Here is an 8,633-nt window from a genome sequence, read left to right as displayed (position 1 = left end):
AGGAAGTATAAAGGCTTGTAAAATTGCCGCCTTGAGGTGTGAGGAATCGAAGTTTGAGCAGTTCAAACTTATGGTTGGTGATCGACTCTCACCCACGGATATTAATCGCATGAATAGCAATCTTGAAAAGATCAAATGTTTGGAGCATTAAAAATTTGGCCACCAGTGAGTGCTTCATTAAGCTTCTTTCCAACAGATTGTGTTCAATTGCTAATTTCCAGCAGCTATAATTCTAGGTGAAATTTAATCTCTATCTATTATCTATAATATGGACTCTTGTATTTAGTTTGGGTTCCCCAAATTTTCTGAAGTTTACCATTGGTAGTAGTACCTAGAATATGATATAGAGTTGCCGCTTTCAATCATGAGAGAAAAGGCTTGTCAAAATGTGTAAAAGTTCACCTTTGTTTGGTCTTAAAATTTTACATTTACAAGTTCATTGTAAATTATTAGACTCTTTGTAGTCTACCTGATTCGATAATGAGACTTGTTTTTGTTTCGACTTTTGAGCTTGGACTCAATTCTTCCTATTACTTTTCACTTTAACTCCTTAGATCTATAGTAAAAGATACAAGTTTTTGTCATGACAAATAAAGTCTCATATTGAAGAAAGTAAAGCAAGTTGAACAACATATAACTGAAATGACTCATAAACCTAATGCCTTGAGGTTTTGGGTCAAGATATAGTGTCAAACTCACTTATGATATTCACTTAGCTCACTAATGAAGAAGGCTAAACGACCCCACTCCTAAATTAGGAATAGTTTTTTTTAATCCTACAGTGTCCTTTCTGATTTTTTGGGGTATGGTCATATGCCTAAATAGGGACCCTTGCCCCTTCCAATAGTGTTTTTTCATGTAAAAGAGTTCATGGATCTAACACAAAACCTCATGTTTAAGTTATCTAAGCTCCTTTCACATGGATTAAATGAAAGCTTTGTGAATATATGATATTCTCGTAACAAATTAGCTACAAATTCATGTCATCACGGAAATGTGGCATGTCAGCTTCATGTGTATAGAAAAAGACATGTTAGATGCAATTACATAGTCTTAATCCCTTCAATTATGCAGGTGGGCTTAACATCGTGGACTATCTTCAATGACTTTGTCTTTGTTGTCATTTTTTGCCAAGGTTCATTATGTACATGCTCTTGTCTGCCATAAACACAAATCGAATGATGCTATGCTTTGGCTCTATTCATTAGTTTATTGCTGCAGATTCCAACCAAATTTTGTTTTGCTTTATGTCAAACTCTTCTGAATCACTTTATTTGCTCATCACGAAACAAATCATCTTCAAAATCCTATGAAAGACACTTTGAAACCTTTATTTCAATGGACATGTAATTTTAGTTCACATTCCATTTTACGATAATCATCTAATAGACTATATAACAAAAGGATATAGTTCACATTCTATTTTGAACCCTTGCTTTAAATAATGGTAGAAAAACATATTTCTTTTTTATGGAAATTGGAAGAAAATACATAAATAAGAAATAATAGTGTGTATTTTATAATAATTTATCAGTCTATTTCTTATTTATTTATAAATTTTTATCAATCATTTGATTTAAAATTAAAAAATCTCCAAACAAAACCCAACTCTAAAAAACCCTCAGAATGTTGTAGGCAAAAGAGATATATATAGTGTAGTTCTTTTTGTAACTTAGATTGACGTAAGACTATCCTTGTGAGGAAAGGCGGCGAAAATAACAGATATTGAGGACAAGTTGAGCTGTTTAATTGAAATGAAGGTATAGCACGTAAATAATTTTTTTTTGTTTATACCAAAACTTTTCTCCTGAAACAAACTAATTCATTTTGGGTGCATTAGTGTCTTTCTAATCAACATTGTTTTTAAGAATCAAACTCTTGACTTTTAGTCATTTTAAGAATCTAGGTTTTAGACTTTGTATATTACAGTAATGGAACATCCAAGCTGTTGTCTTTCAAGATCAATTGATAGATGGAGGAAATAGATGAGAGAGCATGTCAATATAGAAGCACAACATTAATGGAAGAAGTTACAAATCACACAACAGCTACTCAACAAAGACCTCAACCCCTAATTCATCATCCTCTAATCTTTGCAGAAATTATTTTAATCTATGTTATGAATAGTTAATACAGAATATAAAATGTTAAAGTTGAAGGTCATATAAAGGGTTAGCACAGCAGAGCCATATTAAAGAATTAATATGTCTGTTTGCAGGTTCTGATGGTAATACCACTGAACTCTTCTTTCCATCAGCAATGTTTATGTAGGCCTGTTCTGTTTAATACTAAATATTGTCAGGGCCAATTCATATACAAGCAGAGATGGATGATGTATATACTACATATAGAACTAATTTCAGGATGATGAGTAATGTAAAATATCACTGAACGCATACAATTGAAAAACCAGATTGATTACCTTCAGACTCAAGAATTTGAGCTCTCTTTTTCCTTCCAGCTTCTGCTTGCATCTCCATAGCTGCCCTCACTCCACGATGAGGAGATATATCCCCTGCAGAAGGAAACCACTGTAAGAAATTTTACAGAAAACTGTCAATGGAGAATTAAAAGAAACTCTTTCAGAGATAGCCAACCCCAAAACTTATTTCATATTGAAGAGACCCAACTTTTTGCAGCCACATTAACGGACTCCTGCAACAATAGTCAGAAGCTGGAAGATTTGGTCTTCATCAATGAGAATTTTAAATCCGTTTATTATCTCCGTTATAGGCAAATATTAACAACTAGGCGTCAAGAAATGGATTCCATAAGGAAGAATATTTGCATATTTCCCGAAACGGTGAATCACAAGTGCCTTCTCTTCCTGATTATTGGAGTGGAAGAGGATGTTGTTGTTGCCGGTGTTGGAAGTTCAGAGAGCATGGTGGTGATGAAGTGTTGTTTGATGGAACAGTGTTAAAAGAGGGTTTTACACTTTTACCTAACTATTTATCCCACCAAATATAATATCAGTAATAATTACAATATACTAAAGTGATATTAAACGATCTTTTATTACCTACCTTCTGGTACAACAAACCATTTTTAAGTTGTATAAGAAAATGCAGTGAGATGGACAAAATTGAGCCCTGCTTTATATAATGTTAGCCTTCTTATTGTTATACTTCTAGGAAATTGAAGAATTGACTCATGTGCATATCTTTCTCCCTAGTTGTGGAATTCTGATTTGGCCATTTTCTCCAATTAAAGAAAAGATACTTAAATCCATTTTTCCTGTTTCACCAATAACAACCATAGCAAGAAGACTCTAAATAGAGTCACAAACAATCCATATTCACAAAACTATCCTTACCCCCAAGACAGACTAATCCAATACACTATATATGTTTATCTAGTTTTATTACATACACACTATAAACATTTGCTGCATTCTGAAAATCAATATATTGATGCAACTTGCAAGCATAAGAATGATCCTTCCCTCTTTATTCATAAATCACCCCACATAATCTTCCATTAACACCATGGCCTCACTTAAAAGTACAAGAGTATGTATTGCAGAGTCCAGTGTTGGCGCTGTTATAGGGGAACAAAGCAACAGGGCGAGTTGCTGAAAGCTTAGGAATAGGCTTATCCATGTTAAGAAGAAACTCCACCACTTCCTCCATAGAAGGCCTCCCTTTGTTCTCATTCAAAGTGCAAAGCAATCCAATTTCAAGAACACGATTCGCCTGATCCAAGTTGATCAATGCTCCCATCCTTCTATCCACCAACTTCACTTTGTCATTAGTCTCATGCAAGTTCCAAGCAAAATCCAATAAGTTCTTCTCTTCTGCTTTTAACTCTTCTATCTCCCCTTCCACCCTTCTCCTTCCAGCTATTACTTCTAGAACAAGGACACCGAATTCAAACACATCAGCACCATGACACACTAATGACTCAAACTGTTTTGATTCTGCCCCTAATAGCACAAACCCAAAATCACCCAAAACAGCTCTAAAACTAACATCTAGAAACACACTGCTACATTTTAAGTTCTTGTGGGCTAGTTGCTTTGTGTGAAGGAAGTTCAATCCATCGGCTACATCTTTGATAACCTTGAAACGTCGCGTCCATGGAAGAACACCAGCACCAAATAGCCATTTATCTAGGCTGCCATTGTGGACAAATTCATAGGCCACCATGACTTCATTGTTATCTTGGCACCAGCCTTTGACAGGAAGCAAATTCGGGTGGCGAGCTTGGCAAATGGTTTTGATTTCCTTCAACAAACGTTTCCTATCTGATCCATGTGTGTTGAGAAACTGAGCTGAGAATCTTTTCACTGCTACATTGCTTCCATTTGAAAGCTTTCCCCTATAGTACTCTCCTCTAGAATCACCACCAAGCAACTCTATCTCACTGAATGATCTAGTTGCTGAGGAAAATTCGGAGAATGAGAAGCGGCGCGGTTTGTTTGGAGGTCTAGGCCGGCGAATTTCTACTTCCAATGAATTCTTTGATTTGGCTGCATTTCTTCTATACTTATTGATAAAGTAAAAACCAATGAGAACAGCCAGAACCAGTGCCACCACAGCCACAAAAATCAAAAAACTCTGGAGTTTTATCCTTACTAGACTTTTTGGCAGGTTCTTCTTCTATTCTGCTATTCTGAAGTAAGACCTTACCCTGGCATGTTTCGGACGAAGGGAAGCTAAGAAAAGCTTGGCTGGTGGAAGTGAAGTTCCAAGAGAGTATGTTGTAGATTTGAGTATGGTTACCTGTAGAAGCTGAGAACCCTACAAACATGTACTCATTGAGATATGGAAAGAGATCTATTGATTCTGAAAAGATAGGCTTAGAAGGATAAACTTCCTGGTTTGGTAGTCCTAAACGAATGTCCAATCTTTTATTAGGACCATCATAGGTGATCCATGCATGGTGAACAAAACCATCCTTAAGGGACACTCCAACACCAGAAACATTGATAGTTTTAGTAGATACTATGGTACCTAAATTGATGCCAACATGGTTGTCATTTGGATCTCCGAATTCTGGGTTCATTCGAGTGTCGAACTCTATTGCCACTGCCTTGTAATCATTCTCACAAGCATCATTTAGCATTCCAAGCCAAGGCCCTGACCTTCCCACAGTGAACTCATCAGGGACTATGATGAAAGTTAGGCCACTACTACCACCATCATAATCAGTTTGATTTATAGTGGAATTGTTGAAATGGAAAGAAAAAGTGGTTTCAAAAGAAGCTGGAGTCTTTGTACTTGGATCTAGTAAACGGATTGGGAAGGAATAGATTCCTCTACCTGCTTGGTGTCTTATATCAGTGTCTTGTGATTCATTTGGAATTTGAAGAGCACCCTTTTCATTTGAGAACTTGGCACTGCCTAGGAGCTTCACATCATGTACAAGTCTTGGGTTATTGGTGAAGCTGAAATCAGGGAAGGAAAAGTGCTTTGTCACATTAATTGGATTTGGAAAATCACTAGCTGAACAAACTGCAACATGGTATTGATTTATGGAGGCTAGAAAATTGATTATCCAAAATATGCAGAAGAAACAGTGTAAGAAATCCATTGAAACTTATAAGCAAGAAGATAAAATAAATTTCAATAATTCAGAGCTATGAAGATGGTGCTAGTGATAATATAGTTATGGATAAAGCTATGAAGATGGTTGGTATAGAAGGTACCATGGTTAATAAACCAAAGCAGAAAAATTGCAAAATCTTAGATTAAAATCAACTCACAGAGGCAAAATACACTTGTACAACTAGGTGTTTAATGAAAGGATAAAATTGTTTATCTTATGTTCGGAAGTGATAAATTCAAATGCGGAAATAACTTATTCATCGGTAACAGTAAAGTTGTATATATCTAAATTATTTATATTTGAAATTGAAAGGTAATAAAGTTAATGCATATTTATATGTACCCAACAAAATCATAATAAAATTAGTACCCAAAAAGCATAATACAATATTATTTAATTCTTATCTTATACATTGTATAAAAGAATTGATGCAGACATTTTCTTATATAATTTTACTAATTTATAAAATTCATAATCTATCAAAATATCAAATTGAATATTAGCAAACGTAATAAAATATTTATTTATTAAAGATATGCAAATATTAATTTTAAATAAATCCAATATCATGCTACAATATCATTAATTTGGCATATAAGTTACTTATAAGTGGAGAAAATTCATGTATTCAACTAAATTTTGAGTTGTTATAAGCATAAAAAAGTTAAAATGGTCAACAAATAACTAGTAATAATGACAACAACAATACAAAATATATAACCTGCTAAGTGGGTGGAGTGAAAGAGATATATGTGGTGCATAATTGGTTGCTGAGAATTTTGTTGGTCCACATACGTTTTATTTTCTTCAGTATGAAAACGAAAGTAACAACAATTTTAAGATACGTACATATTTCATATTTTGATCGATTACCACATGTCAAAAGGAATCTTCTGCACTGTATAATCATCAAATCTATCGAAATCGACAAATTGTAATGTGTAGCTAACAAATTAGTACACCGTCTTCTTTCGTATATATTATTAATCTAAATATTTATATACTTATTAAATTACTTATTTGTATTATTTTTTGAAGAGTTGATAATATTTAAATATGAATAATAGATGATGCACTATATAAAATTCATACACATCAGTATAGACACATTTTTTTCTTCATTTTATGGTGTCTCAATTAATATATGATCCAAGTGGCAAAAGAATATCTATGCTAATAATAATAGTTTACGATCCACCGATCTGCAATTTCTAGAGATGTTCCTTTCATATCAGTTTTTTCTAATAAAATAATTTCCTCTAATTTTGGATAATTACTGTCTTATAAATTACTTTCTTTTGGATAATTAGGAGGTCCATCAATGTTGCAAAAGGTTATTATTTTTGTAATGAAGTGTTTAGAGGTAATAAACTTTGATATTTTCCCTCCGTTTTAAGGATATATGACAACACCCTTCACTATCCTTTAAATGAGTACACTATTATTGTTATTATAATATATGAATACTGAATACTGAATAATATCGTGATCGTATATAAGACTTATGTTGTGCATATATTTTTTCCTCATAATACAATGGTGATGTTACTCTAAACTTTAATAACCTAATCATTAGTTATTAACATGAGAATTGTCTTAAGATTAGAAGAAAAGAAAAATACATGGACATCAAAACGAAACACATCAAATGAGGGCATGAGGCTAAAGGTATGTGACAAAATTAAGTATAATATAAAAAGCGAAGTGAGGTCAGCTACTGTCTATTTGTTGAAACTATTAGAAAATGTTTAATTGTTTATGTAATGCTTTGATTCGAATTCGATATGGGATCAATATTATATGAAGAGGGTGACTAAACAACCACCCCTTGTTGCGCACAGAGAAATGGAGAAGGGGAAAACAAATACATAATTGAACTATTTATTTTAGGTTATGAACTTTTTCTAAAAGTAGCCTATTTTTTATTTATTTATTGCAATACTTGTCAAAGAAAAAAGAGATAAAAGGAAAGTATTTAAAACAGTTATAATAACAATGAAGTAACTTCAAATTTATTTACCCTCATTTGTTTTTGGTGCTGTATCCCTCACCTTTTATCGATAAAGAATTAATCCATTTTGGGGTATGTAATTATATCTTTCAACAAATGTGCTACTAAGAATTGAACTTTGACCTTTTGGTTATCCTGATAATCTAGTGGGGTATTACACTACTAAATGAACATCTTATTGGTTTTGATAAAATCAATGACTACTTTTCTCCTTATGGAGTAATTGTTTTAAACTTTAAATATACTTAGATCTCTAATTTGTTTTACTTGCATAATTCATTTGCTAACATCCTCCAATTTGTGGGAGAAAGTTGTAATCAGAATGTTAGAAAAATCATTCAAGTCACAATTGTATGAAAATAAAAGCCAAACATTCCTATCTACTACTATTTGATAGCAATACAACACATGTATCAAACAAATTAAGCCAACATGAAGCTAAGCAAGTTAACTTATTAGTCAAGCAACCAGATTCTTCACGAAATGCAGAACAAATTCAGCAAAGTCTAGTAAGATCTAAAGTTAATATCTCAACCATTTCTAACTCAAATTATGTTCATTACAGCCTTGATCAAAACAGAGCAGAGGAGAAGGAATGGAGCAAGGAATTGCACTTAGACTCAAAACAGTGCACCAGAAGCTTGAATCAAAGCAGAAACTTTTCAATCCAATTCAGCAAAATGCTATGCGTGAACCAGTCCAATGATATTCACAAAGGCATTGTAGATTTCAGTGATCATAATTGTCAGGACTAAAATTCTCATTGCAGCCTTATTCAGATCAAGTGCACCTTGCTTGGACAAGCCTATTTCATGCCTTTGGGCTCCTTTAGTCTATGCAACATTAATTGCTTGAGTCATAAACCCACAGATCCTAAGAACATTGTGTGTAATGCTCATAATTCAAAGCCTAGTTACCCTTTTTTATGGTTTAAGCATATTAAGCATGTGTTAAATATACTTGTCAACTTAGTTAGTTAAGTTTATTAAGTAGTTTGTTAAGCCTTTCTGTTTTGGCTTTAGGTAGCTTTAGTTTTTCTGGCTGTTATATATAGTTGATACATTCCCATTGT

The 8,633-nt window shown here is 33.3% G+C and overlaps 1 pseudogene; it reads right to left on the bottom strand.

Annotated features, from left to right (window-relative positions):
- Positions 3,208-5,684, bottom strand: LOC109346391 (annotated as a pseudogene).

The sequence above is a fragment of the Lupinus angustifolius genome, chromosome LG01, assembly GCF_001865875.1.
Source record: "Lupinus angustifolius cultivar Tanjil chromosome LG01, LupAngTanjil_v1.0, whole genome shotgun sequence".
In the NCBI taxonomy this organism is placed as follows: domain Eukaryota; kingdom Viridiplantae; phylum Streptophyta; class Magnoliopsida; order Fabales; family Fabaceae; genus Lupinus; species Lupinus angustifolius.
Note: the sequence above shows the minus strand (reverse complement) of the source record. Positions and strands in the feature narration are given on the sequence as shown.